Genomic DNA, 21,462 nt, shown 5'->3' on the forward strand with positions numbered 1-21,462 from the left:
CCCATATTGTGCCAAGCAAGGGAAAGGCCCTCATCAACCCACCACCAGAGCAGCCGTGATTGCCACACTAGTCACCACCCAAGAGACATCAAAGAAGAGGGGGAGTGGACCAAAGCAACATGGTGGTGTCGGTGCAATACCTACTGAACTCGATGTGAAGCGGCTTGGCCCAGCACACCAGTGGTTGGTGGAGCACCAATAATAGGGACAGAGAGACCTACTACCATGGACACATAATCTAGAAAGGACCCAAAGAAGTCTAAGGTCAAAGCATCCACAATGTCTATGCCATTGGCCATGTTGGCATTATGACCAACTATGACAATCACATGTAGGAGTTCCTAGGCCAACTTGAAAAGATGAAAGAAGACAAGACCACCATGTCAGAATTGGAGGTGGAAAAGATGTAAAAAATTACACAGCGCAACGAACAGAATCTAAGAAAGAGATAGAGAGTACACAACAAATAAGAGGAGAATCAGTAAATTCTTTAGCTCCAAACAATTGATACAAAGATGACTCTATCCACCCGTGCGCTTCCACTGTGTGAAGCTTAGATGGCGATCTAGACAGAAGATAGGTGAAGAGCTTAAGGCTAGTTGAAACAACAACTCTGAGTGGGTGAAAGATGAATGATGGATGGCTGTGAAGGGGTTTAGCTTTTATAGCCCGCAAAGGCCGTTAGGTCGGCCTAACTAACCTACCATATAAGCCTCCACTAGTCGGCCAGGGAATATTCCCTTTACCATCGGGCCGGGGGCGCTGCCCCTGAACCCCCACCAGGGGAAGAACGCTGACTTAACATCCATTTGGTACACTGGCCACTTCTTGTGGGGGTAGCCACTGCAAGTACCATACGAATAGTGGTCATTCTGGCAGTTGGGGCAAATGACTCTTGAAAATCAAACCCTTCAACTTGTGAAAATCCTTGGGCAACCAGTCTAGCTTTGTACTTTTCTAAGGTACCATCAGCCTTGTACTTTACCTTTCAGATCCACTTGGTGCCAATAACCTTCCGCTTTGCTAGTCAATCCACTAGCTCCCAAGTGTCATTCTTCATTATGCTGTCATACTCCGCTTGCATAGCAGCCTTCCATGATGGATCTGCAAGTGCTTCTTCTAAGTCAGTTGGCTCCTTTACTTCTCTCATAATCTCAACCATCAAGGCCATATTGACTATGTGAGCAGAAGCCCTCCTTTGATCCTCTATTCTCTGAGACCTCCTTGGTCCGTCTACCTTCTCCTCAACAGATGCAAGCATAGGATTATTGTGGTCATAGAGCTGCTTCACCTAGTGCGGCCATGGCTTTTTCGGTGGGGTGATGTCAGGTTGGTGAACTTTTTCCTCATCATCTGAAGATGATGCTTCCTCCTCCTTAAGGATAGGAACAGCTCTCAGAACAGGTTTATAGTGGACTACTTCTTCGCTTGATGATAAAGTGGAAGAACTTGCCTTCTCCTCCTCCACTGTATGCGGCTCCTCCTTGAACACCACATCACAGCTCATGATGATCTTCTTTGCCTCTTGGTCATATAATTTGTAAGCCTTCTGCTCATCACTATAACCCAAGAAGATACATTTTCTACTTTTTGGTTTTAACTTGTTTCTCTTCTCATCTGGAACATGTGCATAACATTCACATCCAAAAATTCTGAAATGTGAGACAGATGGTTTCTTACCAGTGTAAGCCTCATGAGGTGTTTTTCCCTTGAGAGCCTTTGTGTAGCTTCGATTTAGAATGAAGACTGCAGTATTAACAACTTTCGCCCAAAAATGGTTAGGAAATCCCTTGCCCTTTAGCATGCATCTTGCCATCTCCACAATGGTGCGATTCATGCATTCCACAACACCATTCTGCTGAGGTGTGTGAGGCGTCGTCAATTGACGCTTGATCCCTTTGCTCTTGCCAAAGTTTTCAAACTCCCTTGAGTTGAACTCACCACCACCATCTATTCCAAATTTCTTCACACTTTTCCCTATTTCATTCTCAACAAGTTTTAGCCATTCTTTAAACTTACCAAAAGCTTGAGCCTTATCACGAAGGAAGTACATCCACATCTTCCTACTGTAGTCGTCAACAATCAACATAAAATAAGAAGATCCCCCCAAGGCCTGTGTAGACATCTTACCACACAAGTCAGCATGCACCAACTCTAGAGGAGCCTGTGCTCTATTCTTGCTTTCTTGTGCAAATGCCTTTCTCTGTTGCTTGCCCATCATACAAGCTTCACATGGTTCCTTCAATTAAGTTATTGTAGGTAGGTGAGCAACCATACCTTGCTTTTGCATCTCCTTCAACACTGCAAATCCGATGTGTCCAAACCTTTCATGCCAAAGCTTACTTGTACCCACTCCAGCGGTGGCTGTAAGAGCACTTAGCTCATACAAGTTGTTCCTTCTTTCTCCTTTGCCAACAATTGTGCCAGCACTATCAAGAATTTCTGCACCTGTCTTCTTGAACCTCACTTCATGACTAAGATCAGTTATAGCAGCAACTGATAACAGATTTCTCCTGATTTTGGGAACATACAACACATTTGAAAGCTTTTTTACTTCACCATTTGCAACAACAAAAGAAATAGTACATGTGCCCGCAGCAGGGCATTTAGCATCATTTCCAACCGTCACAGTGATGGATTCTTATAGAGGCTACATAGAGCTATATAGACCTTTCTTGTTGGTCATGTGACGGGAGGCCCCACTATCCAACACCCATGAGTCAGTGGTAGATTCTTCTTGCACCGAGGAGCACACTTCCTCGATGGTCTCCATGAATAATTCCAACTCTGCTTCAGCCGTATTGGCTGTCTCTTTCCCTTTACTTTTAAGGGTACCATTCTTTTCATCTGCCTTCTTGACACGACAATCTGCAATTGCGTGTCCTTTCTTCTTGCAATAGAAGCACTCTCCTTGAAACTTCTTCTTGCCACCCTTCTTCTTTTTGTCACCATCATTTTTTGTGGAGGAACCACCTTTGCCTTTTGCATTGGCAGAGAATCCAGCATCTCCATTGTTGCTTCCTTCTCGGGCTTTCAGCCTCAACTCCTCCTCCATCAATAATGCACAAAACTCCTTAAAAGTCAAAGCTTGAGGTCTTACCTGAGTATTAAGGGCAGTTACTAGTCCATCAAACTTTTGTGGACAAATCCAAAGACACCTCCGAGCTAGCTCTTCACTAGTCTTTTGTATCCCAACGCCAGCCATCTAGTCGCGCAGATTCTTAATCCGAGTGATGAATGCTTCAACTGTCTCTCCTTCAGCAAACTTCTCCACTACTAGTTGATTCTCCAAGTTTTGAATCCTTATTTGGTTTCGTGTTTCATACTGACTCCTTAGTACATTCCAAGCCTCTAACGCAAATTCAGAACACTGTCAGAACAACTTGTAACTAAAGCACACAATGCATCTGTATTCCTTCGTTTCCAAGCTCGTAGAAGATCTGCATTCGGAGGAATCATCACACTAGAATTTGATGGGTGTCGGGGGTAGGCTGTGGTTCTGCGTTAGTCCCAGCACAGTCTCCAGAAGCTCATAAGAATCAAGGATAGTTGTAATTTTGAACTTCCACAAGGTGTAGTTTGTACCATCTAACTTGCCTTTGCTAAAGGTTGGTGGACGAATCCTTAGTGTTTGAATAGTCGGTACAATAGCACCACCTCTTGCACCGCTTCCTGATGCGCCAGAACCGCTTTCGAAAGTCAACATGGTTTCTCTTTGCTGTTGAAGCCTTTGCCTCTTGCACACTCTCTGATCTCTAGAGCCCCCTGGGCTCTAATACCATGTAAAAAATTACACAGCGCAGCGAACAGAATCTGAGAAAGAGATAGAGAGTACACAACAGATAAAAGGAGAATCAGTAAATTCTTTAGCTCCAAACAACTGATACAAAGATGGCTCTGTCCACCCGTGCACTTCCACTATGTGAATCTTAGATGGTGATCTAGACAGAAGATAGGTGAAGAGCTTAAGGCTAGCTGGAACAACAACTCTGAGTGGGTGAAAGATGAATGATGGATGGCTGTGAAGGGGTTTAGCTTTTATAGCCCGCGAAGGCCGTTAGGTTGGCCTGACTGACCTACCATATAAGCCTCCACTAGTCGGCCAGGGAATATTCCCTTTACCATCGGGCCGGCGGCGCTGTCCCCAGTCCCCCGCCGGGGGGTCGCTAGCCCCCCTAGGACCCCCCAGCCAGGGGCCGCTTTCGTGGCCCTCGAATCCCAAAATAGGGGCCCCTTTTAAATCCCTTACCCCGCAACTCAATGCAATGCGCCTCGAGTTGCTACCAGCTTAACCACTCCGTCTAACCCAAACATTAGACCCACAACGGTCACCTTTTTGCCATCTGGTCACATAGACCTCGTCTCATATACAAGTCAGGACTCAACCAATGTTCAGGCTCACATTTGGCTTCTCCTCATAATGGGGGCCTTACAACTTTGAGCACCATGGATCATTGGTGGCACCTAATGAGGGTGGGGCATTGATCATATCTAACAAAAGAATGTATTCGTTTCCTACCACTAGAGAACACAAAGCAAATAACCATCTATCAGAGACAAGTGAACAACCTAAAGAAATAATTAGAAGTAAGGACGAAAATGGAGGCAGAGAAGGAAGAAGAAAGTGCAAAAGAGCTACAATTGGAAAAGATAGAGGGAGAAATGGGACTATAAATGGACTTCTCAAGGCTCATATAGGGGGCAAGGGGATATGGAGAAGCAATTCAAACAATTAAAAAACCTAAGAGAGGAGCTCACCGAGGAGTTGAAGGGGGTAAAGACACAAGCCCGTGCAAGTTCCAGAGGGAGAGGAAACAAAAGGAATGAATACGAAAGAAACTGCAAGAGGTTAGAGCCCAGAAGAATACTAAGTCAACAAAAAAGTTGCTGAAGGCGAAGAATTGACTCCTTGGGACCCTCCAAGAGCAGAAAAACGGCTAAAAGAAGAGCTAAATTGCCATAAACATGACAAAGAAAAGACACTGTCAATATGGAAAGAGCAAGAAGAGGTTGTGAAAACATTATCACAAGAGCTACCGTTGAGTCAAGGCAAGATGGAGGAGAAAGCCAATGCATGGGAAGAGAGGAACCTTGGAAGAGTCAAGGACCTAGCTAACGAATGACTTGCGCTAGTAGAAAGCAGGAGAATCATGGTGGAAGCAAGGGCTAAAAGTGACGGTAGGGCTAGAGGTCCAGAAACATACCTTCCTCAATACAATACTTCATGTAACTCAGGCCGGGGATGATGACCCTATGGAAGGGCTAAAGAGGAAGTTGGAGATCTCAAGGAGGAGAGCCGTAAAGTATGGCCTCCAAGAGCACACCCTAAGGACCAACACTAGCTCAAGCTGGGCGCAACAAAGGCAACTTTTATTACAAGCAGGCTCTCAATAGAGGAGTTAGAGTAGCTCTGAATTGGAGAATAAGAGCACCAAGAGCAGCCAACTACAATAGCCCATGCAAAACCACCGAGGTATGAAGGGCCCGATTTTGAGCAACCTGCTAACATAGAGGCACATCCTAGTGAATAGAGCCTTCCCCATGACAACAGAAGCCAAAGGCCAAGAAGAAGAAGATCCTATCACCACCGAAAGAATCATTGAGACCAAAAGGAAACACAAAGAGTTGACTTCACAAGGAGAAAGTTTAATGCTAGACCACAAGACATGCCCAATGTCCAGATGCCGCAAATCGAGGAACAACTGCCTATCAATTGGGCACTGGAATTAAACCATCGGGAGTAGTGGGAGAATGGGTGCACACCATTTGAATTTGAATTATTCTACCCTTGTGCCTTGAATCGAGTGCTACCCCCTCCAGTGGTTGAAGGAGCCATCCAGGTTGCGAAGAGGCTAGGGAAGCGATGGCTCCATGAGAGGGCTTGAAATCCCATGTTATGGAGAAGAGAGCATGCAGGGTACTTGGAGGAGAAGGCCACAAAAGAGCCAAGAAAGGTCAAAGGCTATGAAATCTAACATAAATGGCGATGAAGAATCTAGGACACCAATTTTGAGGCATGGATGGCTTTTTGCAACACGTTACCATACGAAAGGGATGGCAATGGTAGGGAGTTGGGTGGAAGCCTTAAATCCAGGCAGCTTTTGCATCTAGGGGGGGTCTTCTAAGAGGAGAGTTGGGTGAGCTCCAATATCTATCGGAGGGCCATCTTGATTTGGGGGAGCCACACTCCTGCAGTCCATAGCGGCCCACCACCTACATGGCTTACCCAAGGAGCCATGGTGTGGATTTTGACCAAGGGAAGCATGGCAGCTATAACTTTCCTTTGATCCACAATGTCAATATTGTCACTCCTAAAGAAAGCCTGACCTTTGGAGCACAAGACCTCCAACCTTCCATTACCCACTTTTTGGACAAATTCACGGTATGCCCTAACCCCGCTTTCCTTACCACTTGTAATTACCTCCACCTCTTATGAATTCTACTAAAACAAAAACCAGTAGCCCAAGAAGAGCACCTACCACCCCTCTATTTTGATATCAATGTAGGGATAAACAATTGTGCAATGACCTGCCTAATGTTAAGGGCCACTCTCTTCCTAGCTTTTTGCATGAGTCTTTTAGAAGATATGAGTGATAGCAGGTTCTCAAAATGTAATAATCCTTTCCTCTCTAATACCCCTCTCAATGTAAGGATTAACCAAAAGGGCTACATGCAAGGCCATGCATTCCTTAGCAAGTCTCTTAGGCCCCCTCGAAATGTGGCTACTACTGAAGAGCATCATGATGATGTCTAGCGTGCTCCTTCCCAATATATCTCACAAAAAAAGAAAAAATGAAAAAAAGAAGAGAAAACAAAGTGAATATCCACATGAAGAAAAAAGAAAGGAACAAAGAGCTTCTCATGTAACATCGAAGTGCCACAAACACCACACCTAGGGATTCTCAAGTTAGGTGCATCCGGTGGCCTTGGTCAGCCAGCTCCGTGCCTAACCCCCTAGCCCTCCCTATCTCCCCACTTCACCCTTTGGGCACATTAAGGGCAGGACACACCCATGGAGTTTTGTGCTCGCCTACAGTAGACATGTCTCCCTATGTCACACCCACAACACCTCCCCTCGTACACAAACTGGGCCCTCAAGTATGGGACAACACCATAGGCTCCCTTGCAATTCAACCCAACTCCCAATCTCACTAGTATAGACACCATGCACTGCACGATGAGGTAGACACACCTCCAAGTAGTGCACTTCCTTTTTCTTTTTCAGATACACTCAACAACTGTGATCGACCACTAACACATTGGAGGCCCCCATTACCCATTCAAATCTAACCTCGATCTCCGCAATCTCTCATCCAATTTTGTGATGCTTCTTCTCCTTATCCAATCTCTACAAAGCCCCATCACCGACCCACATGGCAACCCTTCAACTACAAGAGCCCTCATCAACAAGTACCTGTAAGTGCCATGGGACTGGCACTCGGCTAGGATGGGGATAATGTTAACCCCAGTGCAAAGAAAGCAAAAAGAAAATTAAAAAGATGCAGGGCAAAACAGAAAAAGGTGGCTTGATCGAAAAAATAGGAGAAAAAAAGGCCAAGCACAAGGGAAACCTTAACAGTTTAGGGCAAGTGCAAAAGAGGAAAGACACATTTTGAATATAAAAGCGCATTCTAAATCTTTGTAAAAGAGCGATGTGCTCCCCCTCCTGTGCAATTTGTAAATGTAGATGGGCATGGGTGAAGAAATAATGTAAATAGGAAGGGACCAAGAAAAGAGGACCTGGGCTAAAATGGCTGGGCATGTAAAAAAGGGATGGGTGTCCAAAGGGGATTAGAGTTTTATATATAAGGCTAAAAGTGAATAAAGAAACTCTTGTGTGTGGCCAAAACTAGCTTTTCTCTTCTTCTTCTTCTTCTTCTTCTTCTTCTTCTTCTTCTTCTTCTTCTTCTTCTTCTTCTTCTTCTTCTTGCTTGCTTGCTTGAGCTTGTGCTTGAGAGAGGGAGTGTAAAGGAGTGAGAGAGTGAGTGCATGAGGGTGAGGGACTGTGGTGGAGAAGCTCTCCATATTCTCCTCTCTTCTTCTTCTCTTCTCTTATCTTCTCTTCTCTTGTCTCATGTGTGGAAATGGAGCATGGAGCTTGGAGCTTGAGAATCGAGCTTGCTTGGAGCTTACACCTTGGATTGTGGAGCTACCAAAGAGCTTGTGGAGGAGGCAACTTGATCGAGCAGCATGAAGGTAAGCTCACTACACTCATATATGTGAAAGTGCATATGGCTATGTGAGAGATAGCCATTGTACTTGGCTTGAAACACTTGAAACAATAAGCGGTCTATGGGTCTTGGCAGCTGAGCAAGAAGCTCTCACATTATCCTCTTTGCCTTTTAGCTTCTTGCCTGACTGGGTAATCAGATTAACCTTTGGCTCAAGGAGCTCTTTGATTTCCATCGTATTGATAGATGGCAATGGAGTCTGTTCGTGACTCTATCGTTTCTAAGCATCATACTACTGAGCTTTGATACATTTTGGATCTTCAATGGCCTTCTTGCATACAAAAGAAACATTGTTTATTTGGGGGGTGATAACATCCTTCTCAACCTCCTTGATTTCTTCATTGTCCCCCATGGCCTATGCGAGGAGACAGAAAGTCTTGTTGTGTATTGAACAATATTGGGGTCATGATAAGAGATGATTCACGATAATTCCAATTGGCCAATTATGCTCATCCTGTGCCTTGCTAGGACCCAGCATTTCCCATCTAACTTCAGGCATTATATCAGTAAACATTAGTACTATATGTGGCTGTATGGCAAATGCCACACCACCGTTGATTTAGATCGCATTCGGTAGCAAGTGATTCAGATTACTACACTTGGAACACCAAAGGGTTTTGATGGCACGTTTTTAAGTGCCCTTTGAGGGTTTGTGGACCTCATCCTTTCTCTTGGACTTAGTTAGATCTTGGCATTCCTCTTCCTCAAAGTTCTCCTCCTCACTACTACTTTTTTAATCTAGGTCCAAATCCATATCAAAGTCACTAGGTTCCATACAATGGGGTTTGTCAATAGGTTTGGACGATTTCCTCCCTTTTTTCAACTTCTCTTTGGCCAAAAACATCTCAATGCAAAGAGTGCATCAGTAGAAATAATCTAGAGAGTTAACTGATAGGTCTTCCATAGCTAAGGCTTTTTGGATTTCCCTATTTAGGTCTTGTACATATAAAGAATGTAGCATTTCACCATTGGGTTGGGTGTTTGGGGACATACATCCTCTCAAGACTTTAAATCAAGGTGCGTAGCTCTAGATTGTGGCACTACCTTGTTTTAGCCTATGCAATCTTTCTAATTTTTGGGCACCAGTCTTGTTGGAATCGAGAATGGAATGTTGTCCAAGCATTATTAAATGTTGCCCAATTTTTTATGCTATGAGTCAAGCCCTTGCCTCTTTTTGCATTGATGACTCAAACATGTGCACCTTATGGGTGGGAAAATTAACTGCATATGCCACCTCAATTTGCCTAAGAAAGTCACCCGGATCCTATTCTGATGAGCTAGAAAACCAGTAAACATTGGAGATGGAACCCAAGCATGAGTAGCTATCCAAGTATTAACTAGAATACCACAAGGTGGAACATATAAAACTACTACTAGTGAGCTAATGCAAATAGTCACCCTATTAGCTTTAATGGCATGACAAGGATGATTGATGAACTAGGGTGCACATCTCAAGGTCTGGGGACAAAGCGCGAGCGTTGTTTGTTAGGCTATCAAGTAGACTATTTCACTCAAAAAGCACCGTCGTTGAGGAATTAAGTGTCCTCAAAAGACGGAATCTACCACCGCTACTCATGCCTAGGCTACCATGAAAACACAAATTGGACATCCCCCAGTAGACCCTATGAGCACATGCATATATATACTAATGCACATGAAAGAGATCAACATGGTCGCCATGTGTAATCGGGTCCAAGTTCCAATTGTCATCGTCAAGTGCAAATTGATTACACTAGCTTTGCAGGATGACAGAGCCTTACCATACACAAACTTGACACAAGGATACACTAGCATCATAAGCTTAACAATAGAGCATACCGATAGAGTTAACTACCATTTTGCATTGTTGTGACAAATAGTTAATCAAGAAAAGAGAATGCACATATAATGCGTATAGGGTCTCTGGCAACATAATATCGAAACATAAAGTACATCTTAGGAGGTAACTACTCAAAAGAAATACATGACAATGGACTGGACTTACTCAGTTACCCTCGCAACATTATACTTTATTGAAGGATTGTATGGTGATCATCAAGCTTTAGGAAAGTTCAAGATCCAAGCAGCAAGTCAAAGGAGGAAGTAAAGAGGAAGAAGAATGGATGCAAAGTCAAGAGGAGAGAGGCGAGCAAGAGGTAACCAAGGAAGAGTCCAATAGAAATGACGAGAGGAGGAGAAGACCACAACACTTCCTCCTTGACCCACGTGCTATCATAAACTCCTTCTACCATAATCCATGGCTAATTTTTCACCTTATATTACTCCACTACTACCATTAGAATTGATGGCCTCTTTTAGCCACCATCCCACAAATACTATTTTAGGTTTCCAATCAGGCCGTCATGTGCTCGCTTGCAACTACTCTCTTGTCCACATGTTTGAGTAGTGGGTTTGTGATCAAAGCAAAGAGGGGCGGGGGGGGGGGGGGGGGGGGGGGGACGGGGGCGCGGCAAAGGGCAGCCTTGCCTTATAGATCTTCAAAGCATGAAGGGGGAAGAAACTAGTCCATTCACCATTATAGAAGTTGGAACATTGTTGAATTGGGCTCTTACCATGTTGATGAAAGTAGGGCCAAAACCAAGTGTTGTGGGTGTCAATATAATGAAACTCTAGCTAATCCTATCATATGCCTTGTCCAAATCCATGTTTGCTAGTACAAAATCTACATCCATGGTAAGTGTATGATCAAGGGACGTGGCAAGATTGAGGATACCACCCTAGATCTTCCTACCATAAACAAATCCAAAATGACAAGGGTGAACTATTTTAGCTAAGAGAAATTTGATCCTTAGTGTAAGGATTTTTTTAAAAAAATTATAAGTAAAGGATAGCACATTGAGAGGCCTCAAGTGTGATGGTTTGGTTCTGTTAAGGGCTTTGGGTATTAGCTTGATTAGTCTAGTAAGGAGGATTCCCGATATCGTGAAATTGGAATACAATATGAACACGTCTATATTGAACCAAATGGTCCCTATTACCAAGCAATTAGTTGCTTGAGAAAACATTAATGTGCACTTTTGGTGACATAATGCTTTAAAAATTATCAAACCCCAACTTCAAAATCTATTTATTATTGGAGTTACAAGACTAGAAAAGCATTTCTACTACTAACATTGATAAGATGGTGCTCAAGATAATTTGGTAGAAACTGAGACATAGATCCCAAACACATTATTAAAAGTTCAATATAGAAGTCACAACCATACACTCAACATTGCATCTCCACTCATCACATACAATTTCATAAGCTTATCACCATAGGTTCTATATATAAACACTTATACATGCTCATTCTCAATTATATTTCTTTAGTTGGAAGCAACATCCTTAGAATCCTTAACACACATTTATGTTAGTTTGCATGATCACAATAACCCATTAGAAAATCTTGATATAATTCTAGTGGTGACTTATATCAAGCAGGCTAGTTGAAGACAACTTGATTTTCCTTTAAAGCAAAAACCTTGAGCTATACACTCTTCATTCTAGTAGTGCATGATAAACTATATAATTTCATACAACCATGCATTGAAATGATATCTAATTGTGATAATCAAGTTAAATCAAATATGGATACACACATGCATGCACACTCGTGTGCACACACACATACACACAAAAAGTCAAGAACATATAATTCCTCAATGCAACATATCGACAACTACCAAAAATTTGTCACAATAACTTGGTGTAGACAAACAAACAAAAAGATGAACACAACAAACAAGCATTTTCCTACATACAAGGATAAGCTATCATATCACAAACCAAAGGCAAAAAATTACCATAGTGTTTAAAACTACTATATATCCCATTTGATCCTAAAGTAACAACTAGACTACACATAATCTTACTTCCAAAAATAAAACATGCTAATTGAATATGTGCAAGTAGATCAACGTGCTAGATGGTCGCATTAGTACAATGAATGAGATAATAGAAGAGCATAAGGATGTAGACAATGATATCTTTTGTATAGAATTTAGCAATCCCAAAGTTGCCTTACAAACTAAATATCCACATTTACATCTAAAACAAGTGAGACACAATTTGGCACTAAAACAAGGAATGAGCATTTTAAAAAATCTAGGCAAGACAATAGCTACATTCACATAATCCATTTTCCTATGAAACCAACAATAACATAAACAATCCATAGAACACAAGGTCTAACTTTATTGATCATTGAATTCAATCTCTTGAATAGTAATACCCGTAGATAACTCTCACAAAGAGTTCTAAGTCCATCACATTTGTAGATCCTTGTGCCACTGGAGAATAAATACAAATTAGTGATTAGTAAACTTGAAATAGAAGCAATTTGGCACCTCACAAACACAACCTCTCAAACAAAAAATTAATAGAATACAAAATCAAATAAAGGAAGCATATCCAGGCACTTCTCACAATACCAAGAAAACGATACTAGTAAGATAATCACACATACAATATCTACTTGAAGTAATTTCAATAGCACACAAACTAATTCCTCAAAGTTAACTCTCTTAATAACTTCACACATGGTCATGGAAATGCCCTACATGATGATTTTTGTAACACTCCTAACAAGTTCAAGTTGTAACATTAGTAATGACATTGAACTATTCAAAATACACTCACGTCACATGTACACAACAAAATAAATCTCATATTTCTATACAAACCCTCAACAATATTGATCATTACACTGATAAAAACCCAAAAAAATCCCAATCAAACATGAGATCTTCATGTCATGGTTAGCCTTAAATTGATCTTTGCAAGTCAAGCAACCCATGATGGCATTTATCCAATCCCAAAAGACCAAACAAGATATAAAAACTTAAGAATCAAATGCAAGAGAAACAGTAGTGCCCAAAAACACTAAATCATCATCTCATTAGGAGAAAAGCAAGTAGGGGAGGACATTTAGAGCCTATAAGATCGTATACAATAGACCCTCCACCCTTTGCCCTAGCACTCCCCAAGGCATTGCATTAAATATTTGTAGAGGAGATTGTTCACCAAACTCCAAACCAATTTGAGAGTTGTTGAGAGTCAATGGACAAATGTTTGCTTAAGCATAACATGTTAAGAAGCAATTCAATGAATGTCTTCTCCATGTAGGCAAGGGAATTTCATATTCTTTAGGTATGTGTTTATACTTTCTTTAGCTTTGTATCTTACAAATTTTGATGCAAAGAGGCCATCAACTTGTGGGAGATCTTGATGGGGACATCGATGTGGAATCCTCTATGACGATGTATTTGGGAAGGATTACATAGATTTTGGTAGCACGATTCACAAAAAAAAAAAAAAATCCAAGAGGAAGACCCTTATGCAAAATAATGAATATGCTAGCCCCATGAAGTATCACCTAGCCATGTCAACTAACAACACAATTCTAGCATGCCTAAATAGAACATGGTCACAAAGAAATAAGTCCTAGCATAAAATCAGGTTTTAAACAAAATACTTAGTCATGAAGCACGAGTATTAGGGTAATGTGCAGTTGGTGAATGAGGGAGGGCACAACCCTTGTCATTATAAAATTTGGAGGGAATCATGCCAACTACCTACCATACATTTTGTATGGCATCCATGTAGCTTTGCATATCTATATTATATATTATTTAGAGCTTTGCCTTTGGGGATACTGAACCAACCAAAATGCTTCCAAGCCTATGTGGCACAAGGAGAACAGGTTTGGCACTCAAAAATTAAAGAGGGGTTTTTCTTGAAGGGTGAGTAGGAGTTACATTTATTTTCTATCATCTTTTGTGTGTGTGTGTGTGTGTGTGTGTGTGTGTGTTTCTCTCTCACACACACACAATTGAACACATGCGTGCGGACACACACATGCTTGCTCTCTCTCTCTCTCTCTCTCTCTCTCTCTCTCTCTCTCTCTCTCTCTCTCCAATTAAACATAGGATATGATCATGGAGAGGATATATATATATATATATATATATATATATATATATATATATATAAAAGACATATTAGACACTTTGCGCCTAAATTCTCTCTGTGCTTCACACAAGTGTTCTTTTGTTGCTTAAGCACATTTCATGTTGCAAGAGGGTTCATGGGAGGTTGATATAAGAAATATAATCCAAACATTTGAAACCTTTGGAAACTTAGTAAACAATGTTGAATGCACTAAAATGCAATATGTGAGGGTGTGGCACTCATAGATAGATAGATAGGGAGTGGAAGACAAACATTAATAGGATCAAATCCAAATTATATCTCCAAATAACCTTTATGACCATTTCTCAAAGTTTCTCAAAGAGAAACACATTTGATGGTGATTTTTATTCACATTGAGCCTATCACAACATGCATCTTATGGTGCACAGATCGGATGTTGTATGCTCGCGTAGTGAACGCTGGAAGGTCTCCAAGAACAAAAGAACTCTACTTTTTGCACAAAACTCAAGGTAGAAAACATGCACGACATGAACAAGAGACCAATTGGGTGCAATCTCCCCCCATGCCTTGTGTGAGCACTCCACAAAGCATGTATTTTTATGTATTAATCATCTTCAAGCTCAAATAATAGCCCAAATTACAAAATAGCACGCTTTTGGCTTTGAGTTTGCTTTAGCACAAAATAGAAATAAAGCTAATGGGTAGGCGCCCAAAGAGTCAGCCATACCCAATACAATGTCCAAATACAAATATTATAATCGTGTGCCCATACGCATACAAAATAATAAATAGATATCCAACGCCTTAATAAATAGGTGTGACAAAATATAGGCGCCATGCCTAAGGTATGCGCCCATCAAAATATAAGTGATAACTCGAATACACGCTATCCTCCAATGCTTTCCTCCGCCACTGCTGCTATCTCTACACATCAACTGAAGCATTCACAATCGTTGACACTGAAGACAAGCTTCGAGGAAGAGACAAGCATCCACAACAATTTCAAGCAAATGGTAACTATGGTTCTAAGCAATTCAATTCAAATTTAAGAAGATTCAATCAAAGTCGATTTCCTTCATCATCTTTCCGTAAGTCTTGAACAAAACCACCTGCTTTGCCATCAAATACCAATCAAAATCCTAAGCCATCCTCACAGCCAAATCCTAATACTCCTAGACTTCCTGCCATTGCAAACAATGTATCTAAAGCCAAACCTATAGTGTGTTACAAATGCCATCAACCTGGACATCTAGCAGCCAATTGCCAAATCGAAGAAGCCACCTGTCCATATCAACTATCTTGGAGCAATGGAATATGAAGAACATGAGGAAATCCCTGACTTTACGGAAGATGAGGACGACATTACTACTCCTTCGGATACTTTACAAGGTATGCCAACTCCACATTCTTTGTTGACAATGAAATGTTTAGTGCATGGAAAAGAAAAGATTATTTTGCATGATGATGGTAGTACACATGATTTTATTTCTGCAAAGTTAGTGAAAGAATTGAAATTACAAACTGTTCCTATGCATTATCGCATTAAAGTAGCATTCTTAGGCACAAGGTATAATGGAACACAAGAGGTACATGATTTAGAAATTCAAATTGGTGAATACACAGAAAGAAGGAATTTTCTAGTTGTACCATTACAGTCGAGTGATATTATCCTAGGTATGCCTTGGCGTCATCAACATAATCCTGACATAGATTATTCCACGCATTCAATTAAAATTAATCACATCTTCAAGAGTTGTAGGCTTGAACATATTGACTTCAGCGTAATAATGCACAAGTAATCCAAACATAAACTTGCGCTTGTGAGTCGCTTCAGGTACGTCTTCAAGCATGCGTAGTTGGAGTTTATGACTTTTTCATGGAATTGTGGAGGAAGGAAATTCTGCATAAACTTCTTCTTGAAACTCTCCCAGGTAGTGGGACAATCTATGCTCTTACGAACCATGGTCCACCAAAGAGATGCTCTATCCACTAAATGATTAGTGACACACTTGATTTTATCTTTTTTAGCGTATGTCTCTCATGAAAGTAATCATCAAACTGACTGATGAATGCAAGAACAGTCTTTCCATCTCGAGTGCCATTGAAAGTACGGAATTTGAATTTTTTTTTACTTATCTTTGTTTCTTTGCAAATAGATTGAGCTTCGAGGGTCGCATCGATGGTTCGTCGGATAAGATCTTCGGGTTGTGGTCCATCTTTGTCGGTAGTTGATCATTGTAAATTGGCCAATTGAACTTGCAAGGCTTGCCGGGCTCTTCGTTCTTCATCCGACTGCATCATAATTAAATCCAATTTTTGTTCCATCGTAGGTTCAGGAAGATCGCCTTCAGCCATTAAATCATCCATATTTTGTTCCATCATCCTGTAAAAATTCAAAAGACCTCACACTCTCAAAATCCAATTAGTGGGATGAGCGTAGCTCAAAGTTGGGTGTACAAGGCTTATAGATTTTTGTTTGGCTTTCACGGTCTTTGACTTTTGTGTTTGCAGGATTTGAAATCTTCGTAAAATCTACGTATGACCTTCTGCATGTGCTGAAACTAGTTCAGCAAGTCTGCGTATGCAAACAGAGTCTTCCAGGGAACAACTTTGCAGTTCAGTGCTTCTGCACAAGAACATTCCTTATGGGAGTTTTTAGCATAAATCAGTTTTGACCTCTGCTGACTTGCACAACTTATTGAACTTGTCCAACTTGAAAGATTTTTGTGGCTTGAGACTTGAGTGATTAAGCTTGAAGCTTAATATGAAGGTCACGTCGAATTTTTGGGGGGGGCGTTTTTCTGCCGCGAAATTTACGGCGTGAAGATACTGATGCCGCCGATTTAAAAAATAGATGAAGTAAGCTTTTTAAGCTTACTATTAAGCCTTTAAACTTTCAATTAAACTTTTTGAGCTTTTGGGCTATGGAGTTACTGTCAGACTGTTGAGAAATAAACGACTTGTAGAAGGAACTTTCCTTGTGGTCCTCCGCTTTCCCAGGCTGGTCCTTCGCGATGGCTGTAGACAGAGGTTCTTGACCGCCAGGAATCCACCCGTATCGACCGTTCGCGATGAAACTGATTGTAGAGCTCGATCGTTCCAGGAGCTCCGCCTTCGCGCAAGATGGATAGCGATTGGAAGCTCTCAATCTCAGCTTCGCTCTGATACCACTGATGTACAGATCGGATGCCGTATGCTCACGTAGTGAACGTCGAAAGGTCCCCAAGAACAAAAATACTCTACTTTTTGCACAAAACTCAAGGTAGAAAGCATACACGACATGAACAAGAGACCAATTGGGTGCAATCTCCCCCCATGCCTTGTGTGAGCGCTCCACAAAGCATGTATTTTAATGTATTAATCATCTTCAAGCTCAAATAATAACCCAAATTACAAAATAGAATGCTTTTGGCTTTTGAGTTTGCTTTAGCACAAAATAGAAATAAAGCTAAAGGGCGGACGCCCAAAGAGTCAGGCATACCCAATACAATGTCCAAATACAAATATCATAATCATGTGCCCATGCGCATACAAAATAATAAATAAATATCCCACGCCTTAATAAATAGGCGTGACAAAATATAGGCGCCATGCCTAAGGTATGTGCCCATCAAAATATAAGTGATAACTCAAATACATACTATCCTCCAATGCTTTCCTCCGCCACTGCTGCTATCTCTACACATCAACTGAAGCATTCACAATCGTTAATAAAATAATACAATTAAACCGACAAAAGTGAATACCTAGCAGTCTTCAGCTACATAAATAAATCAACTGGTTAGAAATCAATCCTAACCTTAATTTATCATGAGTGCGCACTCTAAACCCATAAATGTTTATTAATTTAATATGTATTTTGCGGAATCACCCGCTATGGAATCACCCATGTACACACTAAATTAATGAAACACCTGAAAAGGATAGGCGTCCCCATCAACTTCTCGCACAAAGAATCCACTTTGTGTATGAGCTCCGGTCAACAAAGTTTACGGAATCCATCGTAAAACCTCATGAAATCCACTGTGGCATGGAATCCACCGTGAAATATGCCTCATGGCATCATCTTATTCTCACACATTTGGCTTATCATTTAATGATGATTTCTATTCCCATTGAGGCTATCATGCATATTATCCTCACATACTAAGCCTACAAGATTATATAATTTTGAGAACCCATAAAATTTATTGAGAATTATAATATTCTTCTTCTTCTTCTTTCTCTTTCTCTCTCTTATTAATAATATATATACATAAATATATTTGTATAATATATTAATTGAAATACAAGTATCTCTTATTAATAGTTCATTGACATATTAACAATTAATGACTAATATCTAATCAAAATTTAACTAATATTATTACATATAATTATTTTTATGTATTATTTTTATTAATGATAATTGTAATATACACAGTATAATCATTGATACTATAATATACTCAATTAATCAATACATGTAATGATATATTTATATAATTGATTAAGTATTAATAATTAACCATTAAATATCAATTAATTATTAATAAGAGATATACAATTTTATTTTAATCAATAGTATCTATTAATTATGAGAGAGAGAGAGAGAGAGAGAGAGAGAGAGAGAGAGAGAGAGAGAGAGAGAGAGAGAGAGAGAGAGAGAGAGAGAGAGAGAAGAAGAGAATAATTCTCAATATAGTTTATGGGTTGTCGAATTAATATGATATCATAAGCTCTTTGTGTGAAGATAAATATGCATGCCATGATGGGTTCAATGTGAATGGAAATCGCCATTAAGTATGTTTGTCTTTGAGAAACTTTGAGAAATGGTCATAAGGATTGTTTGGAAATATAGTTTGATTTTGATCATATTAATGTTGGTCTTCCACTCCTTATATATCAATGAGTGCCACATCCCCATATATTCCATTTTAGTGTATTCAACATTGTATATTAAGTTGCCAAAGCTTTGATGTTCGAAATATGTTTCTTATATCAATCTCCCATGAACCCTCTTGCATCACGAAATGCACTTAAGCAATAGGAGACATCTAGTTAAGAAGCACTAGGAGAATCTAGGCACTAAGTGCCTAGTTATTATTTACAGAAATCTTAGTTTAATTTTCCATTATCCAGTGATCTAACCACTCATGCTATATGATTCATAACAACTTAACATCAAGTAAGAAACATTAGGATCACAAGTACTCATAAATTTGAGCAAGAGGAGGAAAGAGCTACCAAGAGGAAATACTAAGTTGGTTAGCTATTACTTAGTTTTTATGTGAATATCTTAGTTCAATACACATTTTGGTGAACGAAGGAGGGAATAACCCCCATCTTTAATATATTTCATAGAGAATTGTACCACCTCTTTATTATGTATACTGTATGGCACTTATGAAGCTTTGTGCATCACACATTCATGCAAACACTTTTTCCTTGTGAATGATCTAATAGCACACAATGCCTTTTGCAACAAAATTGAGCAACGGTCATAAGCATCACAACAACTCATATGTTCAATGGACCTTGAGTAAGTACAATGTACTGTGACTTGCAAATATGATTATACATGATGGATGAGCACCTACATCCATTTACATTGGATTTTATTTTTGATTTGGTGTTTAAAGAATGAAGAAATCACACAATAGTTTAACATCATTACATGTGAACATAGCTCTTCTCTAGTCATTTGCAAATTAAATTAAGATTAGAAGTCCCAACAACTTTATCTTTTGCATAAATGATAATCAATACCTCATTAGGAAACAATGCCATATGCTAATTTAGCATGCAACTTCAACACAAGATGACATGTGGACAAATAGACTACTAATGAACACTTTCTATAGATGCCAAGCAACACAATCTCTCACTAAACCCACAACAATTAGAATCATAATCATAGTTCCAACAAAGGTAGATCCGGTGATAAACTTTCTCACCTGTTTTGAGATTTTTTTGATTTGGCTAATATTGAATACATGAACATTGGCCCAATGGGTTAAGAGAGGGCAAATGCATACATGAAATGAGAGCACCATATAAAATAATAAAATATGCACCATATTCTTTCACTCGATTGATTATTCTCCCACATCTTTTCTATATATTATTCAAAGGTTTTCCTTGGGATCCTAAACAAACCACAAGGTTTCCAAACCTCCTATCAAAGCACCAAAAGGCTTTCTGAGCTTAAGGAGGCTCTTTTTTTTTCTATTTTTTGAAATTCATAAATAGAGAAACTTTTTGAGTTTTAAATGTGTAAGAGAGGGAAAGAAAACAATAAGAGAGTTTTAAATTGAAAAAAAACCTTGAAAGAGAGAGAGCAGTCAAAAAATTTGGACTCAACTCAGTGCTACTTCTCCTCCTCTCCTCTCCTCTCCTCTCTCTCTCTCTCAATCTCAGTCCCTCTCCTCCCCTACCATTGTTGTCCCTATGAATTTTGCCCCTCATGTTCAAGAATAGGCCTTGGCAAGGTTGGTGGCAATTGGTGGAGGAGAGGCATAGGGGGATGGTGATGTGGTTGCATGTGGATAGCATGGAGATTGTGATGGCATAATCTTTGGTGATGTGGATAGAATGGGCTTGCATGGCAATACACTATGGGCCTTGCATGTTGGGCTTGGTTGCCTAGCCAAACCTCCCTTCGGCCAATGATACTCCTAATCATCTTAGGAACAATAATCATGTTCCTCAAATGTGTCTTGACATGTTTTAGTTTCTTCCTAGTAGGCACCTCATATTTAGCCTTGCAAAGCTTCTTGATAAGGGCCATTTGCTTTTGCTTCAAGCCCCTTTGGAACCTTCTATGAGCATATGCATGAAAGAGCTCTACGAGCTCATTAGATGCCATGCCTGAGGGCACATCAAGGTCCATCCTCTAAAGTCAACTTCTTGAATGTCTCTTCTTTGGCTAGATAAAGCTAGGAGTTGAAAATTCATTGACATTGGCCATGGTTGCTTGGTGTTCACACACACACACACACACACACAGAGTTAAGGATGAGGGATGGTTGCGTGCCACCTTGGGGGGTGGTTGTGGGCAAGTGCCATTGAGGAATGGTTGAGTGTGGCCTATGAGAGAGAGAGAGAGAGAGAGAGAGAGAGAGAGAGAGAGAGAGAGAGAGAGAGAGAGAGAGAGAGTGTGTGTGTGTGTGTGTGTGTGAGTGAAAACAAGAGAGGATAAATCCGATAATTTTGTGTGAACCCTCTTGCCACATGTAACGTGCCTTAGAAAGTGAACTGTAACCTTTACTAAAATCAATGCAAAGTGCTGGGAATCTAGGCAAGGAGTGCCTAGAATAAACGAATATAAACAAAATGA

This window comes from Lygodium microphyllum, chromosome 19 (assembly GCF_053477565.2).
Source record: "Lygodium microphyllum isolate KBCC chromosome 19, Lygodium_microphyllum_v1.1.10, whole genome shotgun sequence".
In the NCBI taxonomy this organism is placed as follows: Eukaryota; Viridiplantae; Streptophyta; class Polypodiopsida; order Schizaeales; family Lygodiaceae; genus Lygodium; species Lygodium microphyllum.